This window comes from Ambystoma mexicanum, chromosome 11 (assembly GCF_040938575.1).
Source record: "Ambystoma mexicanum isolate Mex_15411 chromosome 11, UKY_AmexF1_1, whole genome shotgun sequence".
Lineage (NCBI taxonomy): Eukaryota > Metazoa > Chordata > Amphibia > Caudata > Ambystomatidae > Ambystoma > Ambystoma mexicanum.
This window is the reverse complement of record NC_090934.1, coordinates 256,848,586-256,867,220: the sequence shown is the minus strand read 5'-3', so window position 1 is coordinate 256,867,220 and position 18,635 is coordinate 256,848,586. Positions and strand designations below refer to the sequence as shown.

At 49.4% G+C, this 18,635-nt stretch overlaps 1 protein-coding gene across 4 annotated transcripts in view; it reads right to left on the bottom strand.

The window, feature by feature from the left end:
- Positions 1 to 18,635, bottom strand: part of LOC138503341 (transcription initiation factor TFIID subunit 12-like) — a 413,461-nt gene that overhangs the window by 71,349 nt on the left and 323,477 nt on the right. The gene's annotated exons all lie outside the window — the stretch shown is intronic.

The following is an 18,635-nucleotide window of genomic DNA, read 5'->3' as shown; positions in this document are numbered from 1 at the left end:
GAACATAAATCGAAGGTGGTGACTATTTACAGCTGGAATTCAAAGGGTAGAGGGTGCTAGGATAGTTTGAAATCCTTTCAATGTGAAGGAATTGGAGCCTAAGTGTTTTCTTGAAGTCATGGATGTTAAAAAGGTACTTACCTGTAAATACCAGTTTTACTTTCATAGATTGACATGTTGCTCCTCAGTACTACTACAAAGCAGTTTACACACACCTATAAACAAAAGACTTCTTCCACACCAGTGTTTTTCAGTATCATGTCATGCCTTTTGGCCCCCAGCCAATAGGCTAAAAGTCTGTTTAGCTCCACCAATCCGAGGCCATCTTCACTTTCTGGTACGTACGAAACTCAATTACATATAGCTTCAAGTGAGGTTGCTGCTATGTGATTCTATGAAAGATACAAATGCTGAAGAACTGTAGTTTACAGGCAAGTAGATTGTTCTCCAAGATTGAATCCTTCATAGATGCACATGAATCGATTACAAAGCAGTAAAACATTCAATCACATATAGGTTGGAGGCAAGAAGTGAATCTCACTGTCTACAAATACGCTGTGCAGGAACGCTGTGCAGGATCGCCTGTCTGGCTAGGCGCCACTTTCTTATCAATCCAGTACTACTTTGTAAGGTGTACATGCCCCTGCATGTCATGGCTCCGCAAATATCTTCTAGTGAAATTCCCATCAGCATAGCCATAGTTGACAACATTGCCCTTATTGAAAGAGCTGTAGGCTTCCTAGGAATGGGGTTGCCAGACTTCCTGTGGCAGAAGGCAGCAGGCAGACAGCCACCTGGCGATGTCAATATACCAGGGCCCAGGAATTTGGGGCCAAAAGCCCTAAAAGCTGATACTTTCTAATATGCCTCACTCGTTAAATGTAGTACCGTAGCACCTATCTGATGTCAAGAGAATGACAATGCATTACTTACCGTAAAAGCATTTCTGATGGTTGTATCTGCTTAGATTCACATGCTGTGCATAGTCCGACATCCAGTGGTCACTGCGGAGTATTGCATTTTATTTTTCGTCGTCGACAAGGCGTGTCTGTAACACTATCCCTATAGTGACGTGCAGTGTACCCACAATCCCTCACGCGTCGAGGTCCCTCTGTTTGTATTTTTTTTGCCCTGAGGTAGCCTATTAGACGCGAGTGAGTACAGAAAAGAGATATAGAAGAAGTCTATGTTCCTTCCATCCAAGCGGGGAGGAAGGGTGGGCGCATGTGAATCTAAGCAGATACAACCATCAGAAATGCTTTTACGGTAAGTAAATGCATTGTCTTCTGATGTTTGTTAATCTGCTTAGAATCACATGCTGTGCATAGACTAGCGAGCAGTACCCGGAATTGGAGGTGGGTTGTGAGAAGGAACAGTAGAGAAAAGATGTCGTAATACTGCTTGTCCCACCTGGGAATCAGATCTAGAGTGGGCATCTAGACAGTAGCGTTTTGTAAAGGTGTGAACAGAACTCCAGGTTGCCGCTTTGCAAATGGACTCAAGGGGGACATTTGCAATGAAAGCTATGGAAGCCCCGGTGCCTCGAGTGGAGTGTGCTCTGGGCTTGAAGGGTAGTTCTCTCTTAGCAAGAGAGACCAGAGAGTGATGCACTGTACAATCCATCTAGAAATAGTGGATTTTGAAACTGCATTTCCTTCTCTTCCTGCTGCCACCGAGACAAAGAACTGATTAGTCTTTCTCAATGGTCTAGTTCTTTCCATATAAAACATAACGGCTCTGCGAACATCCAGTGTATGCAGGCTCTTTTCCCCTAAGTTTGAAGGGTTTTGGAAGAACGTTGGCAGTTCTATAGATTGGTTGACGTTTAGAGATACATTTTGGTGCAAACCTAGGATGCATGCGCAGAACTACCTTATCCTTGTGAACTGTTTCAAAGGGATCTAGTACAGAGAGCGCTTGTAGTTCACTCACTCTCCTAATGGAGGTGATATCTATTAGAAAAGCAGTCTTAAGAGTGAGGTGTTTAAGAATAGCTTTGTGCATGGGTTCAAAGGGGGGGCCCCATGAGCCTAGTCAGTACCACATTAAGTTCCCATCCGGGAGCAGGGTTAGCTATGGGAGGGTGGATCCTCTTTACCCCTTCCATGAAGGCTTTAATAACCGGGACTTTCCACCATGACACTGAGTTGGGAAGTGGTGTATGCGGAAAGTGCAGCTAAATGGACTTTAATAGAGTTAAACACTAAGCCTGAATCTAGTAGGTGAGTCAGGTACAAAACAATTTGAGTGGGAGAGCAGTCAACAGGGTTGATGCTCTTCCCTCTACACCAGATGACAAATCTCTTCCATTTGCTAGAATAACAGTGACGAGTGTTAGGCTTTCTAGCCTCCCTGAGAATGTCCATGCATCTCTGCGGGAGCTGCAGGTGTCCAAACTCTATGACCTCAGGATCCAGGCTGCTAAATTCATGTTCTGAGGGCAAGGATGCAGAGTCTTGCCCTTGTTTTGTGACAGCATGTTGTACGGGCATGGAAGTTTCACTGGAGGGGATAGGGACATCTCCATCAAGTGAGCGAACCATGGCTGTCGGGCCCACATAGGGGCCACTAGTATCATGATAACGTGTTCCTGGTGCATTTTGTGTACTATTTTGTTGAGAAGGAGAGTCGGGGGGGAAAAGCGTAAACAAATTTCCTTGACCATGGTATCGATAGACCGTTCCCCTTGGACTGGTTCTGGGGGTACCTGGAGGTGTAATCTTGGCATTGTGAGTTCTCCAGAGTTGCGAACAGATCTAATTCTGGAAAACCCCATTGTGTGAAGACGTTGAAGACGATGTCTTCGTGTAACCGCCATTCGTACTCCAATGGCAGAGGGAAGTCTCTGCTGAGTTCGTCTGCTAGCAGATTGAGTTCCCCATGTACATGTTGTGACAGTAGGACAGTAGTGTTTGAGAGCCCACTTCCAGATGTTCTGGGACAGCTTGGACAGTCCTGGAGTGCGAGTGCCCCCCTGCTTGTTGAGGTAGTACATGGCTGTGGTGCTGTCCGTGAGGACCAACACCGTCTTCCCTTGCAGGTGTGCCTGGAAGGCCTTTAGTGCCTTGAACACAGCTAGTAGCTCCAGTAAGTTTATGTGCTTGGATGCTACGCTCGGAGTCCAGACTCCGTGAGCAGTCTGATGGGATAGGTGAGCCCCCCATCCTGTGAGGGATGCGTCTGTGGTTAGAGTGGCTTCCATTGAGACGGTGGCAAATGGTTTCCCTATTACCATGTTTTCCTTCGACCACCACTGTAGCGAGAGAACCAAGGCTTGCAAGACCACCACCAGATCGTCCCATTGTCTGCTGGCCTGACACCACTGGCTGTTGAGCCACTCTCTCATTGGGCGCATGCGCAGGCACGCGTGAGGTACCAAATAAATACACGACGCCATCATTCCCAGTAAGCGCATTGCTTTGCGTACCGTCACCTCTCGACCGGCTACATATTGAGGGATCTGAAACAGCATGTTTTGGACCCTCTCGTTGGAGGGGAAGACGAGGCCGTCCCCTGTTTGAATTTGCGCCCCTAAGAATTGTTTGATTTGGCTGGGGTCTAAGCTGGACTTCTTCTCGTTGATGGAAAAACCCAGTTGAAACAAAAGGTCTACAGTCTTTTGGGTATTTGCGTAGCATGTTTCGTAAGAATCCCCCGTTATGAGCCAATCGTCGAGGTAAGGGTATACTGGGATGGACAATCTGCGCAGGTAGGCCGCTGCCACTTCCAGTACTTTTGTGAATACCCTTGGCGCTGATGCTATGCCGAAGGGTAGCACTCTGAACTGGTAGTGTTTGCCCTCTATCATGAACCTGAGTTATTTCCTGTGCGCTGGCAACATTAAAATATGAAAGTATGCATCTTTCATGTCCAGTGTTGTCATGTTATCTCCCTGAGAAAGCAGGGGGATTACCTCCTGTGGAGTGACCATACGAAACTTTTGAGGTTTGACAAATTTGTTTGCTGGCCGCAAATCTAGTACAGGGTGCATGGTTAAGTCCTTTTTGGGTACAAGGAAGTACACTGAATAATACCCTCCGTTACCAGGGATAGAGGCACGACCTCTATGGCTCCTTTTTCTAGTAGTTGGTCCACTTCTCGAAGAAGGATGGCGAGGTGTTCCGGTGACATGTGTCATCCCCGCGGGGGTCTATACGTAGGGGATCCGTTGAACTCTATACAATAACCGCGGGCTATAGTTGATAGTACCCAGCGGTCTGATGTTATACCCTCCCATGCTGGAAGAAAGGATGTTAACCGGCCCCCGACCAGCGTAGCATGGGAGGGGACCCGAATCTTTGAGTCATTTAGTATTGGTGGCTTGGGAACCTCTAGGGGTGGGACCCCGACCTCTTCCCTTGCCACGACGTTGTCCTCTTTGGTTATATTGTCCACTGGTGGCTTGGTTAGAGGACCAGTTACCTGCAGCCTATACCTGCTGTTGCTGTTGTTGCTGTCGTTGGCCTCGAAAAAAACACTTGTTGCCATAACCACGTCTGTTGGGAGGCCTTGACATTTGATCTAGTGTCTTGATGGTGTCAAATTCTTTCTTTGCGGTTTCTAACGCCTCATCCACCGCTTTACCAAAGAGGATTGCATCTTCTATAGGTTTGTTAATAAGAGATGCCTGCGTCTCAGGTTTAAAGCCTGAATTACATAGCCATACATGGCGTTTCAGTAGGATTTCTTGTACTAGGGAATGCCCGGCCGTTTCTGCAGCATCCAGGGTATTCTTGATGATGCTTTGTTTGACTAAGGACCCTTCAGTCACCGTGGCTAGAAGGCGAGTACGCAGGGGTTCCGGTACCTCCTCAATGTCCTTAAGTAGCTTGCTCCATTGTGCATTTGCGTAACTTGCTAGCAAGGAGTTGTTGTTAGCAATTCTTGCCGAAAAGGCAGCTGAGGATGTGATCCTCTTTCCTAGGACATATAATTTTTTACCCTCTTTATCTGGTGGTGCGTCGCTAGTTGACAGCGGCACCCCTGCTCTCTTCCTGGTATTAGTCACCACTAAGGAGTCTGGTACTGAGTGGCCCCTGATGTATAAAGGGTCCGATGGAGAAGGACTGAACAATTTCTCTATCCTCGGGTTGACCCCTCTGATCAACACAGGAGTGGATAGTGAGGGAATAATTTGCCTCCTCACAGAGGCGAGGAGGGGAATAGTCTGGCTGATGGGGGGTTTCTCCTTAATGATCTTCTCGACAAAGTCGATGTCAGGAGAAGTTTCGCCTGTCTCTATCTCAAAATGGGCTGCTGCCTTACGTAGAAGTGCATTAAAGGTTGTTTGATCATCTATAGGCGATGTAATTCTAATGGGCAAATCTTTAGGAGGGGAGAGGTGTATTGCTTCAGTGTCTGAATACACTGACGGGGACTGCCAGGGTTGTGAAGCCCCTTCTTCTGGGTCTTCACCGAAGTCCCTATCACCCCTATCAGGATTGCGTTCAAAACCTTCCTCCTGTAGGTTTTCGTCCCCCTCATTGTCTATGAATTCATCTATCTTCCTCCTGAAAGTGGGTATCTTCTTCAGTGAGGTCGTATAAATCCACATTATCTTGTGGTGTATCCAACAGCCTGGGGTACTTGGCCCTGGGATCCTCCTGATGTCCCTCTCTTGATCTTTTAGGTGTTGGAAGGTTTTGAGTCTCCATAAACCATTCCATCCTGTCCATACAGAGCTGGAGTCTCTCCAGGGTTTTGTGAGGTACTCCAGAACGATCAGGGGGAGGAAAGGGAGGGCCTTCCGTTAGGAAACGCTTCGACCTATCCCCTAACATCGAAGCAAGGTTTCCTTTGCCTTCAAAAAAGCCTCCCGGTAGGCTAGGAGTCCCCCTCGACGAAGGGGGAGGTTCCTGCCTTCCTTCTGGTCTTCTCGGCGTCTCCCGGGCCTTGTGAGCGGTAACAGACGTAGCCTTCGCCGTCCGTCTTAGGCTATCGGCAGAAACGATCCTTGCTAGGCTCTCGACGACTAAGTTGTCTGTCGAGGGTACCTCTGGCATAGCCGTTGCAGGCGATGTTTGCTCTACACCGACGGGTGCTCTCCGGGGGTGCGCGTCGTTTGGCGGTTTAGTGGTAGCGCCCTTATCTGGGGTTGGCCCAGTCGCACATGCGGTTGCGAGGGGGGCTTCAGGCTTGTACGGTCTGAGGAGGCCGCCGGTAGAACCTGCGTCTCCGTTGGCGCTGACGCCCTCTTCGTCTTCGACGATGAAGAGCCATGGGTTGTGTGCTTATGGGAGTGCTTTCTATGAGCGTCCTTGTCGCCGGGGTGTTCATCCCCATAAGCAGGGCGTGAGCCGAGCTTGTCGGGGCCGGGGACGGACGATGACGAGGAGCGTGAACGCTCCCTTAGAGAGGTCTACGACTTCCGAAACGGAAGTCGTGTTGTCACATTCCTCGTCACTTTCTGCGGCGGGGGATGAGTCCCACCTGGACATAGCGTAGGCCGCCCACCTTTTGACCCTACGGTCTTTCAAAGTCTTAGGCTTAAGTAGCTGACAGGCCGCATAGCCGTCTTCCTTGTGGTCGAGGGGCAAACAACGGTTGCACCGTTTACGTTTGTCTTGCCAGGTAAACTTGCCCTTACAACTTGGGCAAAACCTAAAGGGTGTCCTCTCCGTAGCTGAGGAACCGATTGCATGTGACAACAACCCCGAGGGAAAAGGAGGGGAAAGGGAAAGGCATTCTCAAAGAGAAACAATAATGTCCCACAACCCCACTCTCCCTACTGTATTTGGCTGTCAAGGCCAGGCCACGTGTTCGGCGAACACCGAACAACCTCTTCCGTCGAAGGCACCGCCGTCGAAGATCTTGATCGGCGGTGAATAGCTTTGCAGCTACGATGACGAAGGGGTGGTGAAGAAGGATATAATTAAAGGTGACCAAAAGGTCTAATAAAGATTTGCAATGTCTCTCGAGGAGCTCCGCGTATAGGCGACCAATATCTGGGCGGAAAAAAACAATCTGAGGGTCCTCGACGCGTGAGGGATAGTGGGTACACTGCACGTCACTATAGGGATAGTGTTACAGACACGCCTTGTCGACGTCCCCTTTTCGACTACGAAAAACAAACTGCAATACTCCGCAGTGACCACTGGATGTCGGACTATGCACAGCATGTGATTCTAAGCAAAACAAGGGGGGGGGGTCTGGGAGACTCTCTACCAGCACAAACACAGCCCATTGACTTGTTCTTGGGTGGATGGCCCCTGGGAGAGTCTCAACCAAGTCTTTAGCTCACTGTTCTTTTCACAGAGAAGAAATTTCCCCGCATATCAGTCTTTGTCCTGCCCAGGGGCAGTCCAGCACCGAAATGCTAGGCAATTCTCCTCTGAACAAGAGTACCACAGCAACCCCATACACTTGTTTCAGCCTTGTTGGGCATCATCAGTGAGGTGAAGCTGCGCCTCTCTAAGAACAGTGAGCAAGCAGATTAACAAACATCAGAAATTAGTTTGTCAAAGAAAGCTGGGAGCCAAATGGGCTTGTTCAAAATGGTGAGAAAAAGGGAAATGTAGGTATGCATCTTGGATTGGTTTCTCAGGATGACCATCTTGAGCAAATCTCTCAAATATGCATCATTTACAGCCAGTGCCGGAATCTCACAGCTGTGTTAGCTGATGCAATGAAGACAGGAAAAGTAATTTGCCAGGATACATACTGGATATCCTGTGCAATGGTTCAAAAGGATGCCTCCATTAGTTTTGCAAGCACTGTATGCAACGCCCATACTTTCTTGGAGGGAGAAAAAAACTTTGCACCAGAATTATCCTGAATTGTTTAAGAAGCCTTGAGTGAATCACAATATCAGTGCAAATGTACTCTTCTGGAAAAAAAACACGCCAAAAGGTCCACAACCAGCTGGCACAGATATTGAAGAGGTCTGAAGGAGCTACAGTAAAAAGAAGAGATTGTGATGGTGTCACCATATGCCGACACTTTCCCACTTCTTGTAATTAAAAAGCGTGGTGGAAAGAGCGGTCGCGCTGCCAAGATACCCTTGCATTCCTGATATTGGCGATATGGAACAAGTTACTTACCTATAACTGTTGTTCTCCAGCATGGGACTGGCATGGATTCACATGCTCATGAATAAAAAATACATAGCAGTACACATGCACAACCACGGGAGGTGGCAAGGCTAAACAAAAGCAATCTCTTACCTCCTCGCCAGGCTCAACTTCAAGCTAACAGGTTGCGCAGCACTGCTTGGCTGACCCTGGACTCCTCCCTGGAATCCCTGTCGATGCAGTAGAATTTTGTGAAGGTGTGCGTCAACCTCCACCTAGCAGCCATGCAGATGTCCAGCAGGGGCACACCAGACACGAACGCCGTTGTAGCAGCGATCGCTCCAGTGGAATGGGCTCTCGGACGGCCAGGCAGCAATCATTTGGCCAACTGGTGACAGTGGGTGATACAGCCGGAGAGCAACCTGGAAATGGAAGCCTTGGACACGGCCTTCCTATGGTTCACAGGATCAAAGTTCACAAAAAGTTGAGAAGTTTTGCGGAAACTCTGTGTGGGCCACGTAAAACTTCAGCGCTCGAGCCACATCCAGCGAGTACAAAGTCCTTTGAGCCGGCGACAAAGGTGTCGGAAAAAACACAGGTAACACCACCAAGGGTTTGTTGAGGTGGAATTCCGACAGAACCTTGGGCATGAAGGAGGGGTGCACCCGCAGCACTACCCTTGTCTCTTGAAAAGTCAAGTAAAGCTGCTTGCATGACATGGCTTGGATCTCACCTACTCGTCTTGCAGAGCTGATGGCCACGATGAAAGCTGTCTTCCACGACAGAAACTTGAGCCAAGCTGAATGCATAGGTTCGAATGGGGGCCCCCCCATGAGCCTAGTCAGCACCACATTGAGTACCCGCGCTGGGGCCTGGGCCTTCACCAGTGGGAATGAGCAGAACAGCCCTTTGACGAACTCCTTAACTAGACGTTGCAACCCCAGAGAAGATTGTCCCAGAGATCTGGTGTAGCGGGAGATAGCCACCAGATGAACCTTAATGGAGGCATGAGCAAGGCCGATTTAGCCAATGACAGTAAATACGAGTACTTGAGGGGCCGTGACCCGCAGAGGGTTGATCTTTTGAGAACGGCACCAAATTGCAAAGCGCTTCTGTTTCTTGATTTGTAATGTGCGCCAGACCCTAGGGTATCAGGGCGCAAGGTACAAGAATATTTTCATTTTATGGTTCCAGAGTTACAAGGTTACACAATTATAATACAAATACACAGTTATGATACATTCAGATACAGCAGCAGAGTATATACACACAGTAAACATAGTCAGAGGGCATTACATGGCAAAGATGGGATCAATATGCTGTATGCCTAGTGGTGTCTATTTACATTGTAGGGGAATAGGGATATTAGGATGGTGGCAGAAGTGCCTTTAGTGGTCGTTTTCTTTAAACCAGTTGATGTTTTGTCTGAAGTTCAAGTACGTTTGGTCTGCTCTTAAAGCGGGGGGCAGGGCGTTCCAGAGCTGTGCGGCTTTAAATGGGAAGCTGCCTCCCCCAGCTTTTGTCAGTTTGAATCTTGGTACGACCAAGCAGTTGGTATTAGCAGTTCTGGTAGGTGGGTTGGAAGATTTTCTGTTAAATCTTTCTATGAGATAATGAGGTGCAGCGTTGTTTAGGCACTTGTGAGTTAGTGAGGCAGTTTTTAGCTGATTTTGTCGCTCGTGGAAAGCCAATTGTTCCGTCGATATACTTATTGGCTCCTAAGTCTATTTTTCCGACGATATACTCATTGGCTCCTATGTATAGGGCGTTACAGTAGTCCAATTTGGACAAGATTAGAGCTCTGGCCAAAGTAATACAGCTGGTTGTGGAAAGAAATAGTTTGCCAGCTCTGATCAGTTTGCACGTATAAGCTGAAGCAGAGGCAATGAAGTTAACCTGTTTGGTAAATATTAGGGTGGAATCTATGTAAAACCATAATGTTCTTACCTCTTTGGCGACCTTGATAGTGTTGCCATCAATAATAAAGGAGGTATATTTGTGACCAAGTTTGTTGAGATTGGATGTGGATCCCAATAGGAGTAGTTCAATTTTGTCATCATTCAGGCATAGACCACGGACCGCCATCCATGCCTGGATGATGAGGTACATTTTATTTACCAAGGCCAAATCCATATCATAATCCCCAGTAAGTGGTATGAGAATCTGGGTATCGTATGCATAGTTAGTGTAGGTGATACCAAGATAATCCAGATCATCAAAAAGGGGCTTAGTGAATATGTTATACATTGTGGGTGAAACACATGAACCCTGAGGCACTCCACAAGTGATGGGAATAGGGTCTGCTGCTGCTGATGGTGAGAAGACTCCTAGTCCTGTTGCTCAAAAAGGATTGGATCCAGACTATGGCCTTCTGGGAGAAGTGTGCTGCTGAGTCAAGTCGATTACATAGGACCTTGTGATCTACCAGGTCAAATGCTGCCGAGAGATCAAGGAGCAGCAGTAAGGCTGATTTCCCTCTATCTCTCAGCTCATCGACCTGGGCCTTGAGGTCAATCAGCGCAGTCTCCGTGCCATGTTTGGGCATGCATCCTGATTGCTGGGCTCCTAGTAATTGGTTATTCTCCAGGTAATCCTGTATTTGGAGATTATGCCACCCTATCTAAGATTTTTAGAAGGAATGGCACTGTTATGGGCCTATAGTTGGTGGTTATAGTAGGATCTAATTACTTTTTTTTTTTTTTTTTTTTTTTTTTAAGGAGTGGGCGTGCCCAGGACTCCTTTAGATTACTTGGGATGGTGCTGGTAGTGAATGAAGCATTGATTAACTTTGAGATGAATGGCGCCATGTCTCTGGCCGCATCTTTAATGATTTGGGCTGGGCATATATCTCCCTGGCAGTAAGACGGTTTGAGGGAGAGGAGGATTTAACAACCTCTAAGATTGAGACTTTAGTTAAGCTAAAGCGTTGTGCTAGTTTAGGTGGTGGCGATGAGGTGTTAACATGTGTGGTCCTGATAGGTAGGTTAAGTTTTTTATTGGCAATTTTGTCCTGAAGAGTGGAGATTTTGTTGGTAAGGGCCTTCTGTATGTCAGAACACCGTGTTTTGTCCTTTACACAGTTGTCAGACACAGGGATCGGGGCTACAAGTTCTTTTAGGATGATGAAAAGTTCCTTTGTACTTAATTTGACTTGCAGGATCCGGTTCTTTTATGTTTCCTGCTTGGTACGGAGTATTTCATTTTTGTACGTAGATGAGATGTTGATAAGATTCGCTTTATTTGCATCAGTAGGCGTCTGCCTCCAGATGCCTTCACATTTTCTTTTGTCCTTTCTTAGGGTTTTGAGGTGTGGGGTGAACCAAGAGTTCAGATGTGCTCTGGGTTTAATTTTTCTCATTTTTAGAGGGGGCAATTCTGTCTAAGGCTTCTGTCATAGTTTTAATGTATTCATTAACTAGGGTGGTGGGATCAGAGGTATCTGGTAGAGAATTGGTAGTATTAGGGGTAGGAGTTTGTGGTAATGTTCTTTTTATTCCTCGTTAAGGTGGGGGAGCGATAGTGTTATTTTTGGTTGAGAGAATTTTAGCATCTAATGTAAATGCTATCAGATGGTGGTCTGTCCAAATTAGTGGGGTTATAGCAGTGACAGCGGCATTACAATTGTAATCAGCCACCCAATCAAGTGTTCTGCCTTTGTCATGGGTTGGTAGTGTCACTTTCTGGGTTTGGCCAAGTTCAGAAAGGACATTGGCTATTACTACTGCTTGCTGGTCTTTAGGGTCGTTGAATCCCAGATTGAGATCCCAGAGCAAGAGTACTTGCAAGGTATTTTTCTGTCTGCTCTAAGAATGGTATAGTTGGCGGCTACTGCGAGCATGAGGGCAGGGCCTCCTGCTGCATGTAGCCAAGATTCAGTAATGGCTAGAAAGTCGTGGTTTTCTGCCTGGATTAAGTCAGTTATCTCTGTAGCAGGAGCAACTAAGGACCTGGAATTTATTAAGGCCCCCTTAAGGTTTGGAACATGATTCCCTGACAACGGTACAGTTGAGGTGTAGTTGTTGACTTCATCCGTCGTAGTCGGGAGATGGGGTTTGTTCTGCTTGTGCTTTCTATAGGTGGGATTGTCAATCTTGGGCATAGAGAGAGTGTTGGGATTTGTATTATTGGTTATGGTAATTTGCTTTTTGCAATTTCTCATAAGGCCAATGTTAGTTATAGAGCTGGCAGGTGGTTCGAATCATTTTGTTAGTCTGGAGCGGAGTCTAGTATTTCTGGACAGGAAGTGGCAGGGTATATTAGTTCTAGGTGGGCTTTGGGTGGGATTGGCAGTGAATGGCAGTTGTCGTTGGCACAGGTTACTAGATGCCAATGGGGTGCAGGTATCATCTGATATAGCTGTCATGGTATTCATAGTGATGAACTCTGGAACAGGAATGCTGTTTAGGTCTATGGAGTCTAGTACTAGTGCCAGTAAGATCCACTGTACATAGTGCACTGAAAGTTAGTTAGGATGTGGTGTTTTCACAAATAGGAGTTCAATGTTAAAACATGGACGGTAAGTAGGGTAGGTAATTTACGTTCTAGTAGCATAGGTTGCTTCTCTTGGCCAGTCGTATAGTAGTTTGCACTTGGGTAGAATAGGCTTGTTAGGAGAGCAGGCAATAGCTTAGTTGTCTTATGGACGGCTATTTCTATATTAGCTGTGTGGGTATTAGCATACAATCTATTTGCTAGCGTTGACTCAAGTACACCAGGAGTGCAATAGGCTAGTGAAGGTAGATTCCAAACGCATGAGGTGCCGTAGGCTAGTTTGGATCAATTCAAGAACACTGGAGATGCCCGTGCAATGCAGTAGGCTAGTTCAAATCAATTTAGGAGCACCGAGAATGCACATGAAGTGCAGTAGGCTCGTTAAAGTCAGTTTAGAACACTGGAAATGCTCAGGATGTGCAGTAGGCTAGTTCAAGTCGGTTTGAAAAACTGGAAATGCCCTAAAATGCCATAGGCTACTTCCAATTAGTTTAAAAGCACTGAAAATGCACATGAAATGCAGTAGGCTGCTTAGGGTAGACTCACAAGCACACAAAGCACAGTAAAATAGTTAAACTAGACTCAGATACGTATAAAATACAGTAGGCTAGTTAGAATACGATCCCATGGCAGGTTCGGCATAAATGCAGAACAAGTTGGGAGCAAGGAGGTGAGGAACATAGATGCATCCTTTAGTTTGTTAGATCAGATAATCCAAACAGGAGCCGTGAATGCTTTGGCACTAAACCCTTAGCAGAGGCATATATGGGCATGTGGGATACTTTTGCATGCAGCAGACCATCAATGCGAGGGCACAACAACTGCACTGCACCGCGGTATAGTGCGTCAGGAGATGGAAACTCAGTTGAAGCAATTCGGCAATGTTCAGGCAGGCGTATTCATCTGCTAGGCATTTTGTGGTGACACGTGGCAATCAACGTGTCAGACATACAGCGGTGAGGTTAGATAGAGACAATAGCAGTGTGTATAGTGCGCTGATGGTAATGCTGGTACACAATTACAGGAAACGTTCGATAAGGCTCGTCATTGAGGTCGTGCAAGTTGTCGGACGAAGTGAATAAACAGTTTCAATGATGGCTACGTAATAAATGTTAGAGCTCAGGTGACAAGGCAGTGTGGCAGTGTAGAAAGCTTACCATTGTAAGTCATGGATCATGAGGGAATGGGGCCACCACACACCAGTGTGCAAACATGTGCAAAACAGGGCCTTTGCATCGCAGGCCTTCACAGTGGTGGGCCGGCTTCTGCTTCGCCGGCGGATGTGCGTCGGATGAAATTCAGATGGCGTTGCTTAGCAACGCAACGCTGGCTCTGCCGTAGATGCGGCGGCCATTTCGAGAGCGGCAACCATTCTGTAAACAGGCGAACGGTACAGATAGCAGATAAAAGGTGAATCTGGCAGATTGGGGAACAGAGCCTTTCAATGGCACCAATGTGCTCACCTTCGCCTCGCAATGTGCGAGTGCTCTGCTGCTCCTGTAGGCGGTGTGGGGATCACAGCAAGTGCGTCAGGGCTGCGAGGAGGGACATGGCTCCTGCTTTGTGTCTGTAGCATTTTAAAGTAGATGACGCCCTGGCCTTGGCAAGAATCTCTTTGCAGTCCGCCGGAAGATCGTAGCCACCAAACTCTAATGCTGCAGGAGCCAGGCCTTCAGGTTCAGAGACCCTGGTCATGGTGAAGAATGGCACCTCCTTCCCTGGCTAGAAGATCCGCGACCACTGGCAGCTTGACTAGCAGTGACGCTGAAATGCTGAGAAGGTCCGGATACCAGATCTGTCTCGGCCACGCTGGTGCGAAGAGGACCACCCTCACCGGCACCGTCTGAGTTGATTAAAGACTCGAAGAAACAACGGAAGGAACGCATACAGAAACAGGCCTTCCCAAGGGAATGAGAATGCATCTCCCATGCTGGAACCTGCTGGCGAACCTCTGGCACTTGGTGTTCATTGCGGTCGCAAACAGATCGATCTGGGGATTGCCCCATTTGAGGAAAAGGTAGTCCACTTGATCATGTTGAAGCTCCCACTCGTGGCAAGAGCTTAGCTCTCTTCCGAGGGAGTCAGCAACAGTGTTTTTTACTCCTGCAAGGTCTAATGGAACGAGCAACAACCCCTGGGCGATGGCCCAGTGCCACAAGTCCTGCACCTCTTTGGAGAGAGCTGGGGATCTGGTGGCCCCTGCTTCTGGATGTAAAACATTGTGGTGGTATTATCTGCGAAAACCCTCACCTCCTTGCCCTTGAGGGACGGCAGAAATGACCTGAGGGCCCAAAATACTGCCCATGGTTCCAGGACGTTGATATGCAACATCTTCTCCTTCGGTAACCACAGGCCTCTGGCATGAAGATGGCCGGTGTGGGCTCCCCATCTTTCCATGGAAGCATCCGTCATGACCGTCTCCTAGTACAGGGCGGCAGGGGTTTGGAAATCCGTACCTCCGGATAGATTGGAGCGCACGCCCCACCACCTTATCGCTCGACGGAACTCCTCATCGAGCGCAATCTTGTCCTGGAAGCCTCAGGACACCTGGACTCAACGCGCGCCGAGGAACTCCTGTAGCGGGCACATCCGCAACCTGTAAAGACGAATGAGGTAAATGCATGACATCATGCAGAGAAGAGACTTAAGGGCCCTCACCGTGGCGATCTTCAGTGCCAACAGCTGTTGCACCTTGCCCAAGATGGCCGCTATCCTCTCCTCCGACGGGGACGATAGGCATGACACCGTGTTGAGCCGTGATCCCTGGAACAGAGCATCCTGCAATGGAGTCTAGCAGGATCTGGCTTAATTCACTGAGAACCCCAGATCTGCCAGTAGGCAGACGGTCCTCGCTGTGTGGTCGTCGGCGATGTCTCTTGTCCTGGCCCGGATGAGCCAGTCGTCGAATTAAGGGTAGACGTGGATCCCTTGCAGTCGTAGATGGGCTGCCACCAGCGCCAGGCACTTGTTGAGGACCCTGGGCGCCGACTTCAGTCCAAAAGGAAGGGCCTTGAATTCCCCTGCACAACGAAGCATAGAAATTTGCAGTGTCTATTGTGGATGGGGGAAGTATGCATTCTCAGGTCCAACAATGACAAAGTCTCCCTTTTCCAGCTGTCTGAGCATGTGTTGAAGAGTGACCATTCTGAACTTCTGGGACCTATTGCATTTGTTCAGTCGTCATAGGCCGAGGATGGGCCTCCAGCACCCGGTCTTCCATCGTACACCTTGAGTACACTCCGGAGTCGCTTTGGAATTAGCTCCATCGCCCCTTTCCTTAACATGGCCCGCACCTCCAGCAGCAGCTGAGGAACGTGGTTTTCCTACCGGGCCACCGGTGGTATTCGGGGACACTTTCGCTGGACTCTAGTGTGTGTCCGTGGATGAGGGCGCCCTGCACCCAACGGTCGGTGGAGATCCACATGCTGACGAAGTTCGCCAGCTGGCCTCCCACCGGGGTGCATGGGTGGGGGCCCGACGTCCTGACCGGTTCAATCTTGCTTGATAACGGACCGCTCTGTGGTCCCCGACAGCGGCGACCGCCCCCCGAAGGCCTTGGAGCAGACCCTGTTGGCTTCCTGGGTTGAGGAGCGAGAGGGCTGGCGGTAAGAGGTGGAGCCCCTGCCGGAACCACTCGGAGATCGGCTAGACTTCCCTCCTGAAGAATGAAAGGACGGCCGTCGTCGTAGAGTGCACGTGCCGTCTCAGTGTCCGCTTTGATGGTCTGATGGCTTATCGTTGGGGAGGATGTCCAGAAGAGGAGCTAGCTTAAACCACAGCTCCCAGTCGTATCTGGCCACGATGGCAAGGGCGTTGGCAGCCTTGACCATGGTCGCTGCAGAGTAGATAACCCTCCTACCCATTGAGTCCAATTTCTTCCCCTCGCTGTCTGGAGGGGTGGATGAAGCAGAAGACATTGAGCCAGACGACTTCTTCCTGGTGGCCGCCAAGACCACCGAGTCTGGCGATAGTTGATACCGCAAGCACCTGGGCGCAGAGTCCAGCACTCTGTACTTCTTCTCCAGCCGGTCTCTTTGCTGGAGCTGTAGAGGGGTTCTTCATCAGAGCCAGTCCTTCTTCCCAAACATCGCCCAGTAGAGGGACCAAGAGGATGGTTTTCCTCTTCGCTTCCCGGCGCTGATACAAGAAACCTTCCTTCTTTTACTCCGGCGTGAGCTGGAAAAGCTCTTAAGCTCGGGCGATCATTGCGTGGAAAGATCCTATCTCGTCCGGAGGAGAGGCTCTGGGCAGAGGCGATGGGAGGTCTCCCATCTAGCCGTCGTCATCCGTGCCAGTCGTTGCTGTGTCCGGTTCCGTTTCCCTTTGGGGGGAGAGGGGCTGTGTAGAGGATGGGGAAGGGTGGCATTGAGGCATCGGGTGTCTCCTCCTCTTCTTGGTTGGTGGTTCCCCAGGTGGCAATGGTGTGACCAGCACTGGTGCCGCAGGAGGGGCCGACGGCGGGATCGCCGGTATCATCCTCTGTAACTAACGAGTTGAGGGCTGAGAGGATATTCCTTGCAAAGTCTCTAGGCAGCCTCTAGAGCATAGGGGAAGGGCCGGGGCTGGGCCTCCCCGTCGTCGTGGGGCCCTTCATCAGAGTCTTAGTAGTTGCCCTCGTGGGCACGTCCACCAGCAGTTCAGTCGTCATCGCCCCCCTGGATGGTATGGATGAAATGACCTCTTCCTCAGCCGAAGAAATGTCAGTTGCCTGCAGACCTTCCAGAGTCGGTCTCGGGCTGAGGTCCGGCATCCTCTTCTCCGGAGTCTTATCAGCGGGCATGTTCGAAGCCTCCCTCCTGGGAGGCAGGGTCACACTTGCTGTTGCCGACGCACTCTGCGGGTCCGCCCCTATGGCTTTTGAAAGCTACGCCACCACCACCTCGAGGGAGGGTGAAGGTTTCTTTCGCCGGGTGCACCTGGGTCTTCACAGCGAGACCGGGCCCCTTGTCTTGCTTGGCCTTGCCCTTCACGGCCGAGTCGGAGGTCTTGTCCTGCCTGGCCTTCTCCTTCAGGGCCGGATCAGACTGTCTCCTTTGGCCTTCTCTGCTGCGGGTAGGCAGGACACCGTACCCTCCTTGGCCTTCTCCAGCCTGGCCTTCTCCGGGTTCTCCCGTGGCTTAACTGGGTTATTCGACTTTCTCTTGGATAAGGAACCAGAGTGTTGGCTGGAGATCGACGTAGATGGAGATGATGGGCGCGCTGTGCCCGTCGCGGGAGCCGCAGCAGCAGCGATCCCGTCGGTAGTGGACTCTCAGTGCTTGGCCTTGTGTTGGGCCCCCACAGGTGGGGTGCCCTCAAAGGACTTAGCAGCCCGCTCAGCTTTCCCTGATCCTGGAGAGGCATGCCTCTGGGTACCACCTGGTGCAGAATTCTTGGCCTGCAGCCACGCTTCCAACCGTTGTCGGTCCCTCAACGTGCGCTTCGAGAAGCCACAGCAAAACGCACAATCTTCCTCCTTGTGCGTCGGGTGCAGGCAATACAGGCACTAGGAATGCTTGTCGTCCATGTATACATCTCGCAAACTGCAGTCGCAGCAAATCTTGAAGAAAGAAGGGTTGTCCTTTTCGTCCTACATGATCCACGCGGTGTAGCCTGAAGAATCTTCTGGAAGCCTCCAAGAAGAAAACTCGATGAAAACAGCCCTTGAGGGGCGTTGAAAAATCAAAAACAACTGGTCCCTGTTAGTCGGAAGGATGATCAATGGAGCACACAGGCTCGATTGACCGAAAAACTCTCAAAAAGCGAAAAACGCAGCAAACGCTTGTGAGAGCACAGGACGAGGACTCCCAACACTTCAACGTGCGGTGAAAATCTGAAGATGGCTGCCTGAGGCGGGGCTTGGGTAGAGGGCGGTCATTGGCTGGGGCAGTATGCCCCAGTGCTCAGTGATTGGTTGTTAGGAGAAAGACAGTTCAGAAATGAAACAAACTCATTTTTTCTCTTACCGCAGATTCATGAGCCTGTGAATCAATGCCAGACCACATGCTGGAGAAGGTCAAATCTCCCAAGCATCTGAGAGCAGGTCCTGAGTTGGGTGAAGGTGAGCTCCGTTTGATCTAACTGAAGGAGGTCTGAGAACCAATACTGGTGGTGCCAAGTAGAGCAACTTGCATCATTCTGAATTATTCAGTTTCA